The 19,237-nt window shown below is 35.8% G+C and overlaps 1 protein-coding gene across 1 annotated transcript in view; it reads left to right on the top strand.

Annotated features, from left to right (window-relative positions):
- The window catches only part of LOC5574066 (protein ERGIC-53), a 43,387-nt gene that overhangs the window by 5,001 nt on the left and 19,149 nt on the right, over window positions 1-19,237 (top strand). The window lies entirely within an intron of this gene.

Raw genomic sequence — 19,237 nt, forward strand, 5'->3', positions numbered from 1 at the left:
TTTGTCTGTTTATAAAAATTACCACGGAAGCTAAAATAGTTCTCTTCCATACAAAGTCGGGTTAATTTGATGTAATACCGAACTTTGTTTTTCCAACTTGACTCATTGTGTTGGTTAAGTAGCCATTCTTCCAAAAGGTTTATGGCTTCTTTAACTGGCACACTAGGAAATAATGCTTTAACATCAAATGAAACCATAATTTCATCATCTTGAATATACCCAGAAGCCTGAAGTTGGCTTGCAAACTCCTGAGTATTGTTAACTGAACGGCTTTCAAAAGGTTTGGACATGGATTGGAATTCCTTAACCAGCCACTTTGCAAGTTTGTGTGTAGGAGACCCTTCTGCTGATATAATTTCTCTCACTTCATTGCCAGGTTTGTGAATTTTTGGCAATCCTTTAATTCTTGGTAGAACTGGATTAGAAACTTTGAGGCGGCTAGTGTTATCTCCAAGAAGCGGCTAACATTCTTTTAAAGTTTTTTCTACATGTCTCACCATTGTGGGAAGTGGATCGACTCTAAAATGCCTATAGGGACCAGTGGTTATTTTTTCGTTCATTTGATTATCATAATCGTCTTTATCCAAAATAACCACTGCATTGCCCTTGTCCGCTTTTACATAGTATACCGACTTATCCCGAAGTTCACTCAAAACTTTATCCTCATCACTATTTTGACCTCTTAATTGAAATTTGTTTTCTTTTAATGACTCTTCAGTGTCATTTCTAGCTGATTCTTGCAACTCTATTGGTATTGTGTGTGTAATGGCGGTTTCAACATCGATTATTGTCTGTTCAATATCTGGTTTTGTGGCAACCACATATGCTAATCCCTTATTGAGAAGTGTCAATTGTTCTTCTGAGAACTGCTGCGTCGAGCGATTGACCACAAAACCTTCAATAGAATGGACTTTCGGCAATGCTGTTACCACTTTATTGTGCTGCTTATTCTTTAAAATTGCAATTTTTTTGAGTGAATATCTTTCTTTCTACGTGCTTCGCACTCCTCTGCTTGTATCACCTTGGTAAGGAAAAGTGGAAATTCCCAAGGGTATTGTTTGGCGAATTTCAAATGTAAACTATAGCACTTCAATGTTCGTGAGTTCAGTTTTGAGTGCAACTTCTTGATACTGGATCGTAAATATTCTGATTCCATTTTCTTAATAATTTAATGGGGGACCTGACCTCTAACCTTAATTTTATGACTCTTTGGTGTGAGATTAAGCTTACGACACTCACTTAAAAATGCTATATCCTTTTTTAACCCTGCGATCGACTTCTTCAGCTTGATAAAAGTATTTGATTCGGAAAGCGTGGAAGCCATTACAACTCTTTAATGAATGTTTGAATCCTCTTAGCAGAATCTCAAATAGAGAAACTTAAAAGTAGATGGAGTACCGTGTACCTTTTAATTCCGCTCCTAAATGCTTATCTTTGACAGATACGCGTATTTCGACTACCACTTGCAGTCTTCTTCAGTGTCAGTTACTCGTATAATTCTGCAAAAAGAAAACATATTCTGGAATTGAATTCTTGTCCAATTCCAAGGCAGGATTCCTAAAGGGTTTTTGGCGGAATTGTTGGGAATCCAGAAGTCAAAGAAGGAATTCTGCTAGATTTCAATAATAATTTCTAAAAAAGGTTCTGATGGAGCTTCTCGAGAAATTTGTGTTTTTTCTTAATTTGAGAGATTTTAATTATCCTGTAGTTATTTACCTCTAGAAAAAATATTATAAATAATCATTTATCTATGGTTGTTTCGTTTTCCATCTGTTGTTTCGATCTGCTTGTTTTTTCTCTTTCTTCCGCATTACGCTTTCTTTAGCAAATTCGTATAAAAAATCATACTCCAAAAAGCAACATGTTAATGAATCTAAGGAAAAAAATATAAATTCTAGGAGTTTTGAATAATTTTAGGATTCTTATACGTATGGTTCTTGATTTCTGAAAGTCCATAAGGAGTTCCTCAACGAATTGTCAAAGTAATGCAAGTTTCCTCCAAGCTTTAAATTATTAATTTAACCATAAGACATCTTAGGCAATTTTCTTTCAAAATACGGCCAATATTTTCACGTTAAATTTCTACAGTTCTACCACAATGGTTAAAATATTCCCTCCAAAAGAGTTTGTTTGGAACTACTGCATGTAGGAACAAATAGTTTTTAGATTAATCTGTTCGCCATACTATCATGAAGCTGATTCTAAGATGTTAGATACAAACACCTTCATTTAAAATTCCATTCATTTTAACATAAATCATTGTCTATTATAAAATACGATGAAAATGAACAGGATTTTTTCAGTTAATTCTCCGAAACTCCGAAGCTTTTTCTGTGAGGTACATTGTCAGGTCGTCAAAAAGTTTCCAAAATTATACGGTGAATTCCTGACAAGAATTGCTTGTTTTTTAACAAATTAAATTTAAACTTAAATAAAAAAATAGAAGTCAATGTGTAATTAGTAAAGATGTCTGTAATTTTTAGAACCTGAAAGAATACCTGATGGATTTTATGCAGAATATTTCTTGAGAAAAACTGTTGAACAATTTCTTTTAAAAAATTCTTATAAGAGTCGAGAAAGTTGTTTAAACTAAAGTAGAAAATCTCTGGAAAATGCTTGGGTGGATCTTTGGTGTTTTTTTTTTTTTCAATGATCCTAGGACGACATCCCAGGGGAAACAACAATATAAGAAAAAAGAAATCGCTGAACAAATTTCTCGGGAAAACTTTGAGTATTTTCACGGAAGAGTTTATGAAAGAAGATCTGAACGTGTTCCGCCTAAAACTTTGGAATGATTGGAAAAAACTTTGGAAGAAATTTCAAAATAATATAGGTGAGAGAGAATTCGGGGATCAATATCAAATTGATTATTAGAGAAAACTTAAGAAACACTTGGAAAATTTTCTGTGAAAAAAACTGCAGATAGATTTGTGGAAAACTACTCTGAGAAATCGCTAAGAACATTTTCCCAATTAAATTTTGTTTAATTATTTATGAAAATCTTCCCTGGCCACGATCACAGGGTTTGACGGTGCCAAAGTAGAAGGTGCACCATAATAATACCCGTCTGTGAAACATATCACCTTCCCAATACTTTGGCACACCTCCAACGGTTCATGATTTATCATGAAACGGCTGCATTCAGGCGGAGGATCTGTTAATATGTTTCGGCATATTATCAGGTCCTCTTCGAACGGAGGGACCGCCAGGGCTCATTAGTTACTTATAAACCAGTGCTGGTTGTTTGATGTTTCAATTCGTTTACACGAGCTGTAGCATCCTTTGTACTAATCAGCAATGGTGGTTAAGTTTCGAAGCCAACGTGTGATCAATCGTTTTATAATGCAACATAAGAATGGGTGTTTGGTGGAACTGTGCGTTACACTCGTCGTTATTAAATTTAGTGATTGTGAAGGTGCTAATAGTGATTTTATAATTAAATCTATAGTGATGAAAATTTGAAAATTAAGGTGAAGTGATTCTGATAGTTTTGTTAAAAATATAATAATAATGATGTGAACTCTACTAATTTAATAATGGCCATAATACATTGTGCAATCATTTTTCTGAATATAAACTTAATTGCCTAGTTCTTCAAACGTGCATGATAAAAATATTAATACATAATGACAGCGAGTGCAGAAGAATGGATCGAATTGATTTTTTTTAATGTAACTTTCTTGATCATAGTGCTAAATCGTAGTTTGAATTGTAATGACTCTACAGCAACAAAAATAATGATACATTTAAATTGAATATTTTTAAATTACTTAGTAATGCTAACAGATGGTAATGCTAACAGATTTATATAAAAATGGTGTGATGTGAAAAGTGATATAATAGAAAGTATATCTGAAGTGTATTACGAAAGTTGATGAGTGATAATCGGTGATATACGTGATAGTGTCGAAAATAAAAGTGACGATAGTGAGTGATGAAATGAAATGGGGAATGAGGACCTTTTAATTAAACTATTTCGTTCTTCACTTTAACCACTCTAGTAGCATTTCAGGCCTTATCATAGTTTGATAGTATTTTGAACTACTAGACTGCAAAACTACGGCAAGGGCTGATTGCTGCTAGCGTACACAGTGACCATTTGAGCAACATTGCTTAGGAACGTCTGTGTGATGAACGCAATAGAGGCTTATAAAAGCAAATGCTGGGAAGGAGCTTAGGGCAGATTAAGAGTGCCAGTACTACCCCTATCGCTACCGACAAAAAAAAAAAATTATATATGAAAATCTTGTGGAATATTAGGAGAAATCTTGAAAGAATCAAAAATTTTAGCTGTGAATTTTTCAAGCAATCCTTTAAGAATTTCTGAGAGAATTTCTGAATTATTTGGTGAAGGAATCTAGAGGAAATCTGAAGAATTTGTGGAAAGAACCTATTCTTGGTGATTTTGAAGACAATTTTGGTAGTATTTCTTTTTCTTTTTCTTGAAATAATTCCCAGTTATTCCAAAAAATCCTCAACAAATTATTGATGAACAACTGGATGATATTTTCAAAAATTCATCGCTGGGCTACTGGGTGTTTCGTGTTGTCCGTTGCCTAACGTTAGTGATCGTTCAGTCTGTGCAGCTTATGTGCTGAAGACGGTGTAAATTGTCTTTTACAATGTATGTGTAATAAGTACGTAGTTTACCTTTATGGAGAAATATTTAAAATTCCGAATTCTTCAAGAGATTCTTTTGAACTATTGAATTTTCCGTGGGAACTTCCCAACAGGAACTCAGTGAAAACTGGCTTTCCTGGAGAATATACTGGAAAAGTACGGACATAGTTCATGAAGAGATCCCCGAAACCTGAAAAGTTCGTGCAAGAACTACAAAGGGATATTCCTCGTGAGTTCTTTGGAAGAATTCTTGAAGGATTTTTTAAATGGATTAGACAAAGAAGAAATACTTTTCGTGATAAAAATTGAAATTTACTAGTGTCACTGATATGCAGATATACGAGACAAAATCACAAACAGATAAAATCAACGCAGATTTGTGCAAATTACGAAATTACGATTTATTCCTAATTCATTTCTCTACTGGCCATAAAAGGACGTTTACCCTTGTTTTCAGCCTCAACACTGCTTTTTTGCAATAATATGTGACGCATTGGTAACTCTTGCAGGCCTGGTAGCGAGTCAATTTTTAGTGACTTGGTCACTTTTTTTTGACTTGGTCATTAAAAAGTCACTATTTTCAACAAAAGTCACTTTTTTCGTGATCTATTACGATAATCTGGAACAACTTCTTTAACTGAAACATCAGGACAGTAATGTTTTTTCTGTTTTTTATTTCTACGGATCAGCATATTAAAGTGTCTTGAAAGCAAGAGCTAACTTTCTGGAAGAATTAAGGTGAATAATTGTTTTTTTTTGTTGGATTTTGTGATAAAAGTTCTGGAATAATTTTGAAATCCGACATTTTTGAAATATCGACATAATTACTGACAGATCTGTTGAGTTTATTTAGAGGAAATTTCTGAGGAAATCATCGGAGAATAGCCTGAAGGGATCTTTGATCTACCGTTTGAAGGAAGCTCAATAAAGCAAAAAAGCTGAAAATTATTAAAAATTTAAACCAAAAAATATTTTTTGAATTTTCCAGAAATTTGTTCAGGAACTAGGCCTCAATAGTTCAGAAATTTATTAAGAAATGCATTCACCCACAATTTCGATCGGCTTTTTCTATTGCTTGAGCGAATATGAGATACTTCGAGTACTGAGTAATATCTATATTATTGTATTTCGTAAAAAATCATTCTGTAATTATCATGGCACAATAATCTCCTCCTTCAGCTCTTCTCCAACCTCGAGTTCATCGAGAATAGATAATGCTTTGGAAAGTAAGTTCAAAATTTTATAATAATTCTAACTGGTATTTATTCCTCTTTTATTTACGAGGAGTTTCACAAGAGCCTCTTGAAATTTATCTACATTTTTTAAGGATTTCGCTAAACAATCTTATTTTACCATTGTAAATTTACTCTCGAGCTCTTCCTGAAATTTCCCCAGAAATGCATAAAGCATTTTTTTTCAGAAATTCTTAACTTTGAATAAGCTTTTATGAGTTTTGGCAATAAGTTCGGCATTAATGACAAAGAATTTTGCATAATTTATTTTTTGACGTTGGATAACGTCTTACGGCAACATATGGGGGTACAATTCAGAAAAACGAAAAATTGAGCATGTAACGAAAAATGGTCAGGTTTTGACCGCTAATAACTCAGTCATTTATCGATAGATTTTCAATATTTATCCATGAATCGATTGGAAATTTATCTACGCGTCGATTCAAATGGAGGACACTATTGATTATTACAGGGTGGCCACCGAACCGGGAAAAACGGGAAAAGCGGGAAAAAGACTGGAATTTGAATCCATCGGGAAAAAGACGGGAAAAACCGGGAATTTGCGGTGGTCACCGGGAAAATCATTCTAAATGAACATCTTCAAGCTCTAAATCTACAAACCATCAAAAATAAGTTGTAGAAAGTTGATATGGTTGCTCATATTGCCATCTGTTATTTTCGGCCAAACGGGAGGCCGAATGCCGTTAGGCCGAAATAACATTTGATCATTTACTACTAATGCCTATGCCTAACGGCATTCGGCCTAACGACCTGCACCCGGTCTCTTGGATAAATAGGTTTTAAACATGATTTTCTTGAAGAAATAGTCTAGTTTGCTACACTACAGTTGGTTGGTAATGTTTCGAAATATTTAATGATTTTTTTCTCTTACTAACGGGGCTTGATTTTTACTTTCACACATCTGACTCAGAGTTTTGAATCTTTTTACAGAAGGTTTAAGCAATCAAACATATTTGATTCATAGTTTTATTTAATTATTTTAGTATTTTAGTTCAGAGCGGCTTTATTCCATCCTCATCATAAACTTATTTACTTTAGTGAACTCTTCATATTTATGAAGAAATAAAAGAACAGACATTAAAAATTGAAATACTTTCAATAGGATAATAGGATGCACAAAAGGGAAATATCTAGGTATTTAAAATAAAAATGGAATGGTGTTTGTATGTCACGAGTTGGCTGATTTGAATATTTTTTTCACTTTTCTTTTCCTTAAGGGTTCCGACGTGTTTGAGTGGAAGAACATTTTTCAAAATTGAGTAAACGGGAAATGCGAATTTGACATAAAATTTGGGATTTTTTTCAAAGCCTCTACGGCTTACTGGGCAAAAAGACGTTTGCCGGGACATCTAAATGTTTAAGTGAATCAAATGTGCCAAGAATAGCAGCAATAGGGTGTGAGTGATAGAATCCCACTTTTGAAAAAAATCGATTTTAAAGTTTTTTCAACAATTTTTCATTCCATACTAATTGTACGACAGCCAAACACCACAAGACAATCTTCTACGAATATGATTTGTTTCTTATTGGACGGAAAAATCACCTAAAATACCGTTTAAAAGCTTGAAGTACAATTTTTTGGTATATTCAAATAAAAAACCGATTAATGGGTTACTTTTTTTTTGCGTTTGGGCCCCTCAATAAAAAACCGGGAAAATTCTGAAAATTATACCGGGAAAACCGGGAAAAAAGCGGGAATTTCAAAACGGATTTTTGGTGGCCACCCTGTTATTAGCAACAAACTATTGAAATATCGTAAAACGTTGACCCCTTTCTTATCTAACCAATCACGTTCAAGCACATTTTTCGGTTCCGCTTCCCACTATAAAAGCGCACCGCACCCTGCTTCTTCCCTCATTCTTCTTTTTGCCGTCAGACTGTGAACACGGTCGGCGAGCAAATTTCGAGAGTCATTCGCGTCCTCAGTTCAGTTTTCAATAGGACGCGAATACAACACGCATTAGAACCGAAGAACCACGCATTTCGGAGCCGCAGCAACTGAAGCCGCTCATTTGAGTGCACCAGCCAGCATAATCGTTTTCGGCCAGAAATCGTCGCTACCAGCCAGTGCTCCGCTGTCATTGCCATGCGGGAGGCTAGCGCGGTCATTCTGGTTCATTAGATCGAGCGGCACAGCCGTCACCGTCCGTGTAATATTCCCTAATTTGTACGAGATGGCTGAAGAAAATCGACCAAAGCCGCTTGTTGAAGCGCACATCGTCATCCGCACCGCAAATCTCATCGGGCGAGGAGGATTGCAACCAGTGCGCCGTCAAAGTGTGTCTGTGTTACGCAAATTCAACAATTCTCGATTACTTTTTCAAATCGACGTAAGTAACTTTTATACGGTTTTGAGAAAATTAATTAGGAAAAATCACAATCTATCTTCTAAAACTGTTTTAAAATGAATCATTTTTTTAACATTTTTTTGCCGTGTACTTCGCTCAAATTTTGCATACACTCAACTCACGTTCAAAAACTAGGTAGTTTCTATTATTTCCCACAAAAATAATTATAAGAAAATGATAAGCCGTTTCATTCAGTTACTTTCGACGTTTTTCTACCAGTGTAAAATCGGCTCAAGTAAGGTACAGTGGGGGAAGTGTATCAGTGGGGTAAGTGGATCATTTGTCAATATAAAGCATAAATGCTTGACTATGTTGAATGTTTTCGCACCATTGCTTCGTTTTAGGTTATATTCTTATGCCCACACTGATACTATTGCAAAACTGGTACTACACGTACACTAACACAAGCAAACTTGTTAGCTGCAAAAAGTAATTACTTTCAAAATTGTTTTCCATCAATCAAAAATCCATTGTATCTCTGTCTTAAATCGAATTCTATAATTTTTTTCGACACATGGTGAGCACTTCAGTTCTAATTGAATGAATCACAATGAAAAATATGTGATTTTTATAAATAAATACAAATATATTGGACATGGTACACTTACCCCTACTTTTTAATGGGGTGGGGTAAGTGGATCAAGAATTATTATCATTTATTGGCAGACTGCTTACGAGAATTTTATTAAGCTTTAATATCCGCAAATGTTGTTATCCTTTATTTTCTTCCATTCCCAGCTTGAATTTGTCAAATTGACCATAGAAAATTTGAATTATTCCACCTAAAAGTTTTTTTTAACCTTTCTGGCATAAAAAAATGTAAAAGAATAATAATTTCAAAATGTAAACGAAACTTTTCGTTTTTTATCTAAGTTGAGCTGTAAAAGAACAAAATATACTAATTTTCCAATTGAACGCATAGTATCGTACCTTATTTGACCATATAAATTGTTCTAGACAGATGATACACATATGTTCATAAATAAAATAGAAGTATTTCAGTTTGTTATTCCAAAGTAAAAGTAACTAATATTTTAAAACTAAGAGTGTTTTTCGAAAATGTCGTTAGGAATAATCCAACAATACTTCTGTATAACTTATGCGTATAAATGGATGAATTTTCTCCAAATTTTTCTAGAGTCAATGTTTTTTTTTGTTAGATTTAGTATGAACTAATATATACATACTTTTTATTATATTTTGATTAAATAAAGGAACTTTTTTAATTTTAAAGTATTATAATGTAACATTACTAGCACTAATAACAAGAACGAGAGTAATATCATTTTTATTATAAATAATCACACCACATTTGTTTCGAGAACAGATTTTTTTTAATTGGTGATCCACTTACCCCACCATGGTGGGACAAGTGGATCATTTGGCGCAAATTTTTAAGTCTCTCATACTCAATACATAACAATCAGAAAAATAAAAATAAATGACGATTTGAAGTATAATAGTCCCTCATTTGTTATCCACAGAAAAAAGTTTGAATTACATTATTCACGTTAGCTGTACATAACAATGAAGTTAATTATTAATTTTTCTGTATCCACTTACCCCACGGTACCTTAGTGTTTTGTTTTGATTCGTGGTTAAGTCACTTTGTCTCTCCATACAGCGGGGCGGCGAAAGTAGTGGTTAGGTTGCGAAAGTTGAAAATGTTACTTTCGTCGTTTTGTAAATCCGGAAATCAAACGTTCTAAAAGTGAAAAGTTGAGTTGGTACAGAGCGGTACGTGTAGAATTCCGCCTGCTTAACACGTAGGATCGATAAAGTAAGTATGTATACTTTTTTGACTTGAGTCTGTATGAATAAGTTTTCGAGAATTCAATCGGCCCTTTCCGGAGCCAACAAATGTGTTTTAAAGAGTTGATTGTGTAATATTCCCTAATGTGTTTACCACATACTTGCTATAATTTCTTAATTCATCTCATAGCAGCATACAATAATTGATTAATTACGAATAATTGACAATACGGCAATTTGGAGCTGTTTCCAAGGATGCTGCTGCAGTGCCGTCGGGTTGCAATAACAGCATAATGCTAATCTGTACATCCCTTACCCAGACATCAGTTTCATATAGCGTATTTCCCAGATAAGAAAACGAAGAATATGAAAGGAGGAGCATCATCTGCTATTCTAAGGGTATAAAGCATCCCTCCTTCGTTGAATCTGGTTTCATTCTGTTTTCGCTTTCGAGCTGGTAAGAGCTTCTCCAAACCTGCTCAGCTCCTCGCTACCAGAGGCAAGCTGTTGTACGAGATGGCTGAAGAAAATCGACCAAAGCCGCTTGTTGAAGCGCACATCGTCATGCGCATCGCAAATCTCATCGGGCGAGGATGATTGAAACCAGTGCGCCGTCAAAATGTGTCCGTTTTACGCAAATTCAACAATTCAATCGGCCCTTTTCAGAGCCAACAAATGTGTTTTAAAGAGTTATTTGTATAATATTCCCTAATGTGTTTACCACATACTTGCTATAATCTCTTAATTCATCTCATTCCATCATACAATAATTGATTAATTACGAATAATTGACAATACGGCAATTTGAGGCTGTTTCCGAGGACGCAGCGTAGTTAACGTCATGCAATCGGGTCTTTTACACAGCCCCCTTTGATTTTTGTATAGAAATAAAAATAAATTAAAATATAAATTGTATGGCGCGTGAGAAATCTGAAACCCCCTCCCCCCATGAACCTTTATGTAATAAATGGATGGCCCCTAAGGATATGATTTCCATCTATTAAATGTAAGGACTAAAGAATATGATTATCTCTGGGATTATTCATAAGGAACGGTCGCATTTCCCAAGTGATCTATTTCATTCATAATGATCATGATCATTGATTATTTGCGAGTTTGGTGATGCATTCCCTATTACGGACATCATTTTCATACTACAAACAGATCACCCAAAACTCTTTCTCTGTTTATTTGGAGAGCAAAAGTTACCGCCCATGCTTCTTCTTCCATCGACCGGTTCTATCGATGTTGAAGTGTTAACCGAACCAACCAAATAATAACACTCAATATCCATAATAGATCAGAATTGACATGCAACAAATAGTTTGAAAATTGATTAGATTTTTAGATTTCTAGGTAAATCTTTCATAAGTTCGTGACGGTCCTAAATCAGGAAATAGAAGAAGCTAACGTTATCCAACGTCAACTTGGCGGTCGTATCTCGGAAACAACCTCTTACTTTTTTAGAGTTGATGAATTTCTAGGAGCTTCACTAACCTGACTGGGATTCGAGATTTTAAGTTGTAGCATACGCTAGTAGAGAGGTTCAAAAATGTGTTTGATCCACACCGTGAATTCGATTCTAGATCAAATTGTGAGTGTCTTCCCAAAATTTGAGCTCATTTTGATGAAAACTGATACTACACAATCATTAACAAAGTCTGTATGGGAACACCTGTTAGAAAAGCAAGCAATTTATTCAATCGGCCATAGTGTGTACCTACAGGGGATAGGCAAAATGATTGAGATAGGCAAAATTTTGCCCAAATTCAAATGCTTATAACATTATGAAAAATGAATGAAATTGGATGCATCTGGAAGCAGTCGACGGCAAATTTGGTCCAGTTTTAGGAACTTCCTTGGCCATGCATATTGGCCACTGGACACCGGAGATGTTCCGGATTTTCTGAGGTCATGTCCAAATGTCATGTTTTCTGTCGCTTGTATTTTTGTGCGGTGTAAAGTTAGATAGATGTTTGCAATTTTCCTAGAAACTAGAACTAATAGGAAGTTGAATGCCACCGGACGCATTAAGATTGGTTGGAAATCTTCAGAAATATGACCATTTCCGTAAAACTGGTTCCGGAAAGCATGGTCAGTCATGTTTGTATTTCCAATCATGTAAATATTATCCGGAGCTATATCCAAGTGGACATCAACCTTAAAAATGATGTTTCCTGCAGCGTATTCAGAACCATTAGATGCACAGACCACTCTATAGAACGTTCCAGGTGCCCTGGGGGAAGTGGTCAATTATGAACATATCTGGAACCATATCAATATGGGCATCAAACTTCATGATTTTCAAAGGTTATGCTTTCCAAAGCATTTCCAGCACCACCGGCTGCCATGACCACTTTATAGTAGATTCCAGGTGCCCCGGGGATGTGGCCAATTCAAAACATGTCCGAAAACACATCAATATGGGTAAAAACATCAAGATTTTTGAAGGTGTTGCTAATAGAAGTATTTACAGCGCAACTTATTTATATGACCACTGTATAGTAGGTTCCATGGGCCCTGGGGGATGAGGTCATGTTTCGAGTTGGCCACATCTCTAGGAGCCCCTGGAATATACTATAGAGTGATTATTATATCTTGTGGTTCTGAAAATGCTCGCCATTTTCCAAGTCACATGGATCGTACTGTTTATGGTAGAATGTGATTCTAAACAGATGAACGGACATGTTCCGAATTGGCCACATCCCCCGGGGCACCTGGAACCTACTATAAAGTGGTTATGGCAGCCGGTGATGCTGGAAATGCTTCGGAAAGCATAACCTTTGAAAATAATGAAGTTTGATGCCCATATTGATATGGTTCCGGATATGTTCCTAACTGACCACTTCCCCCAGGGCACCTGGAACGTTCTATAGAGTGGTCTGTGCATCTAATGGTTCTGAATACGCTGCAGGAAACATCATTTTTAAGGTTGGTGTCCGCTTGGATATAGCTCCGGATAATATTTACATGATTGGAAATACAAACATGACTGACCATGCTTTCCGGAACCAGTTTTACGGAAATGGTCATATTTCTGAAGATTTCCAACCAATCTTAATGCGTCCGGTGGCATTCATCTTCCTATTAGTTCTAGTTTCTAGGAAAATTGCAAACATCTATCTAACTTTACACCATACAAAAATACAAGCGACAGAAAAAATGACATTTGGACATGACCTCAGAAAATCCGGAACATCTCCGGTGCCCAGTGGCCAATATGCATGGCCAAGGAAGTTCCTAAAACTGGACCAAATTTGCCGTCGACTGCTTCCAGATGCATCCAATTTCATTCATTTTTCATAAAGTTATAAGCATTTGAATTTGGGCAAAATTTTGCCTATCTCAATCATTTTGCCTATCCCCTGTATGTACTCTTGAAGGTTAGAAGAGCTATGATACTGTTGGATGTATTTGTCAGCTACAACTTGGCCGAAGACTATTCTCAAATCGAAGATGTATTCTGACAGTATCAGCGTAGATCTAACCCTCAAGATCACATGGGCGAACATTATGACCGATTGAATGAATTACTTGCTTTCCCCTTAGTAATTCCCATACATACCCTTTGTGCAGTCTCAGTTTTCATCCAAATTAGCTCAAATTTTGAGAGGGCACTCAGAAGTTGATCTAGAATTGAATGAACTTTTATTTTAGAATAATATTTGTAGGTCACTCTTTAGTCACTGTTTGGTCACTATTATTTTGCTGCCTGATCGCTACCAGCCCTGCTCTTGCCAAATCACTGCAATACACTGAGAACAGCGTTGCAGTTGAAATTACTATATTAGAGGGTTAAATTAAATACACAACGCCACTTGATTTGTGCAGACTAAATTTGCATTTATTTCAAATATTTTCTGCATTCGATTTTACCATGCCACCATTTCTACAGTAAAAAATACTATATCATGGTTAAAAATTTGCAGCAGGCCAGAATCGAACCGAGGATCTTGCGATTGTCAAGCGCGAACGCTTACCGCTCGGCTATCGATGCGGTTGGATAAAGAGAGAACAAAACACAAATAAGAAGCGTTCTTGATAGCTCAATCGTGATTGGAATAGTAAATTTAAAAACTTGTTCATGGTTCTCATTACTTCAATGCTTGTTTCAGTGTACTAATGCATTTAGTTGAAAATCTCTTGATTTTGAGCACTAATACGTAATATGTCATAATTTGATCGATACCTTGAAAATTGATACATAATATGGTTTTCAGAAATTGATAGAATTTTTATTTTTTTAAGCAATCCAGAGTAAATATTACACTCAAAAGAGTTTACTAACCGAAGGTCCAATTCGAAACAATTCGATTCGTTTGTTTATATTAAAATTTTATGTTTTCTAGGGAGTCGATGCCGGTTATGGACCCTTTGCGTATTTTGGACCCCCTACAGAAAAACATAAAATTAACACTCAAAGCAACTTTATTCCTATGAAAATTCACCGGGAGAACTTCGATTACATTGTTAGTCAGCAGTTTCAGGCAAAATATTTGGTTTGAGACGCATAAATACAGATATTTGAACAGTTTTGTAAATGAAACCACACAAGAGGGTCCATAATACGCATTTCCAGGTGGGTCCATAATAGGCACGTCGGCAGCGAGCCGGATTACATGGGAATCAAATGGAGGGTCCATAATACGCAACGTCAAATTTGTAAAAAATCCTATTATGGACCCCGGGAGGGTCCATAATAGGCATTCGGACAACAGTTTTTCAAATGCATATTTCGCTGGAAAAATTGAATGATTTTGTATGTTTCATGAGATATCATTGCGGAAAAGCGTCTAGAATGAATTTCAGCTACTAAGGGGTCCATTACTAGCATTGAAACCCTATGTTGTTTTATCGACTTTTTTCTATATTTATTCACGAAATTTTTAGCCCTGTGCTAGTTCATCTCGATACCAACAGCTTCACTTCCCTTCCGAAGGAAGTCGTCGGGGATGGGATTCGATCCCAGGACCTCAGCCTGAGAGACGTGTGTTCTAACCACTACACCACTGATCCATAACTGTTCAAAAATCCACAACGCTCATTCGATTCTAGAGCAAATTATGTCCTCCCAAAGTTATGTCCCGCTCAATGGATCATTGAATGTAGTTTTTGTCAGTGCTCACCGCATCCAAACAAAGCCGTCACTGCACGGGAAAAAATTCTGTGGTAAAAATAACTATTTTAGCTGACTACGCCCATTCTTAAAACTACCATGGAAATTCAGACCAATTTACTATGTTTACGGTACACCCCACCGTATTATTGGTATATTTGACAGAAGTAATTTACAACAATCTGATTCCAACTACAGACATGGTAAAATCAAGCGCATTTCTGGTCTGCTGAAAATTGCCGGTGCGGGCGCTTAAGTTAACCCCCTAAAATGGTAGTTTTTACCGCACAATTTTTTTGCGTGTGTATATGGAAATTACACGGGCCCTCCAAGCATGTCAACCACATATATATGAACCGTGGCCAACATGATTCTGACATTTTGGACATTTTTGGGAATCTGGCACTTTTGGGAAATCTGACAGTTTTGGGTTGTTCACGTTAACTTATAACTACACGGAGAAAAATCATCCTAGTTTGAAACAACCAAAATGTTTGTTGAATTTCAAACTATCAGTTTTGTTATTTTTAAACCAAAATTTGTTGTTGTAAGCTTAAGAGTTTGTTTAAAACAAGCTTGCTTTATAGGTTGTTTCAACGTAGTACCTGTATGTGCTTTTAAGGTGTACAGCTAATGCTCGATAACTGGGTGCTATTTAACTGGGCTGCTTTTTAACTGGGTGCTCGCTAACTGGGCTGTAGCCCAGTTAAAAAACAGTTAAACGTCAAAAACTTTCACCATCCCGTAACTGACGAGGGGCGTGCAAATGCAAAATAAGGTTTCGGCATTATTTTTTTCATTGTAAATTTGTCTTTTTTCATTTAGATTTTAAATTTTTTTTTCAATTCAATGTGCAATATGACTCGTGCGATCCACCTCCTTTTTCGAAATCGTCGATAATTTTAACTTTTTCCACCAACGTAAGGGTTTTTTGTTTCCGTTTGCGGTTGGTGCCCGGTGGGATGTCCATTGCAGGAACGAAAACTGTTTAATTCACCTCAAAATTTACAAGACGGTACGATTAAAACGCGAATTCAATGACGGAATGACACGAACACGACGCGATTCCATAACCGAATGACGCCAACCAAAACTTTGCATCTAAGTCCCCCTTGATTTTTATTTGAATGTGTGTGTGCGTTGGAATGGCAGTCCAGTTATCGAGCACTGCTCGCTAACTGGAAGGTTCTCTCAGCCCAGTTATCGAGCATAAGCTGTATTATGGTTACTCCAAACTAAATTTTTAGTTAATTTTTACAAACAGCAGGTTTGATTCTACCAAAAATTAGATTGTTTGTGTTTCTGATTTGTTTTTAGTTTCAAAATAAAATAATAGAATGTTTCGACAATGATAATATGTTGAAACAAACTAAGATTTTGTTTGAATCAAAATCAACCAAAAATTTAGTTTGAAATAAATCAACTTCATGAGTTATTTCTGTGCTTGCTCTTGGACAAACACGCAGTTAGCCATCTTTGTACAAATTTTTAATTGGAATTTGGAGATCATGGAAGGATCCCGTTTTTCACCAGGGAATAGTATTTCAAATGTTTGCACATTTGTCTCTGAGGTAATTTGATTAATTTTATGTTTTATTTTTATCTTATTCATGCTACCGTGCTCTTATTTTTCAGGTTCGCAGCAAAAACCAGCCATCTAAAAGCATTGAAAAATGATAGAGCTGCTTCTCGATTCAGCTTCGGATTGCTCAGAAACGGTAGAATAGCTTTTCGCAAACTTTTTTGGATGTGCTGATCCTGGATCCAAAAATATTTCATTTTTTTCTAGAATGAACTCTGCATGGAGAATGTGCGCATTATGGTCCGAACTTCCCATTCCAAAGGAAGCATTATCGACAGCATACAAATTTTGTTTGATCGTAGAAGTTTGGGGAATTGATTTCTATAATTGTCATGGATACAATATTTTCAATCATAATTTATAAAAAATATAAATAGACAAGAAAGCATAAAAGTTTTTTTTATCAAAAATAATAAAGAAAATTAAATAAATAAGTATAAGGCTATAACCACCCCAAAAACCTGGTTGAATCAACTAGTAAATTTGTTTATTTTAATGTGATTCCTGGTTATTTCAAACCATTATTTTAGCTTGAATCAACCTACTTTTTTGGTTGTTTTAAGATTTGTCAAATCCAGCAACAAATTTCATGGTAGTTTCAAACTAAGATTTGTTGAATTTATCTAGAAAATCGTGATAAAAACGACATAGAGTTTTAGTTTGTTTTGAACGATGCATTTTATTGATTTAAACCATAATTTTGTTTGTGCAAATTTCAACCCAAAAAACTGTTTGAAATTAACTAAGAAATGGTTGAATTTAACAAATGTTTTTCTCCGTGTATTCATTAACGTGGGTTTAAGCCCACGGCCCAGATAGCCGTAGCGGTAAACGCGCAGCTATTCAGCAAGACCAAGCTGAGGGTCGTGGGTTCGAATCCCACCGGTCGAGGATCTTTTCGGGTTGGAAATTTTCTCGACATCCCAGGGCATAGAGTATCTTCGTACCTGCCACACGATATACGCATGCAAAAATGGTCATTGGCATAGTAAGTTCTCAGTTAATAACTGTGGTAGTGCTCAGAAGAACACTAAGCTGAGAAGCAGGCTCTGTCCCAGTGGGGACGTAACGCCAGAAAAGAAGAAGAAGGGTTTAAGCTGGGTAAGGTGCATAATGACGGAATTGATTTTAGTGTGTTTTTGCTCAAACATTACACGATTGCTAGAAATACGCAAGTAAATGAGTAGACAATTGTGTAAACCACTAAATAGAAGGAGAAACTATCTTCAACGTGTTTTTTTTTTTTGTGAGCTACAGGGAAATCGTCTTTTGATGCCCCCATGGGAAATTAACATTGTGACAGCATTGCTGTTCTGTCAAACACACAAGGCTACGGTGGCGCTATCTATGCTTTCCATAGCGGTCGTTTTGGTTATTTTAATGATCCATTGGATGGCAACTGAGACTGCTCAAGCCCTTAGATGTGTTTATGGGGATTATAGAGGAATCCTGTATGCCTGGACAGATTTATAATTCAAGAAGTATATAATTAATGGCATTTATTTTGTTATTACAGTCGACTCTCCACAACTCTATATTCTATAACTCGATGTCTCCACTAGTCGATGTCACGTGTGAGGTAAATTTCTCTCCGTAACTCGATGGGTGTTTCTTGCTTGGAAGTGAATAAAGACTTCCAAGTTGAAAAAATGAAAATAAAAATATTGGTGTTTCAGTAAAAAAAACCTGATTTTTGAGCGGCAAGACAAATACTGAAATTTGATCCTTTGATTTTAGGATTTTATGTGTCGGTATATTCTATAACTCGATAATTATATTAGTCGATGGTCCCTTGAATATCGAAATATAGAGAGTCGACTGTAATTGAAAAGTTTTTTTTTTTCTCTGTTCGGATGCGCCACTGCGACCAGTATTTAGATCTATTGTGGCATTATCCGTATCCTTAGTGTATAGTGCATGTCGCATTACTCCATTTCCATTGATAGGTAATGAAGCATCGATTTCTGTACAGTTCTTGTTTTGATTCCTCAGATATTGATAAAAATCGACTATAATGGAATGGTCCCGCTATTTACACCCTTCATAGAAATTTACATCTCAGCGAAGGCGCGCCCCTTAGCAAACATAATCGATTAAATTTTTGAGGAACCAAATCGGTACTACTGATATTTGACCATGCAACGGAACTCTAGTCACATCTTTGTTTCGCTTTTAGTTTAGTCCCAGAAAAATACTAGAAAAAAAGGGGCTTTATGCTAGCAGCAAAACCGAATCAAGCTAGAAAATTTGTTTAGTAATCAGAATTCACGTAAGTCCTTGAATTAGCAAAGCTTAACAGTTCTTGTTGAGTTAATACTCATGATTGTTATCCTGGCTTCAAGTGTAGTCTCGGGACTGACCAACTCCGAGTCTTTAACCATCTGCTAGGTAAAATAGATTAATTTTCAGAAACTGTTGCCAGTAACAAGGACTTTGTACCGTGAATCCTTGGAATTACCAGAACATATTACCCTAGCCCGACAAACAAGATGAGACTAGGGTTCAAATTGGTAGATCTTACCCCATAACGCACCACGAAAAGGTGATCTATCCGCGTTACGGGTAA

This window comes from Aedes aegypti, chromosome 2, assembly GCF_002204515.2.
Source record: "Aedes aegypti strain LVP_AGWG chromosome 2, AaegL5.0 Primary Assembly, whole genome shotgun sequence".
In the NCBI taxonomy this organism is placed as follows: domain Eukaryota; kingdom Metazoa; phylum Arthropoda; class Insecta; order Diptera; family Culicidae; genus Aedes; species Aedes aegypti.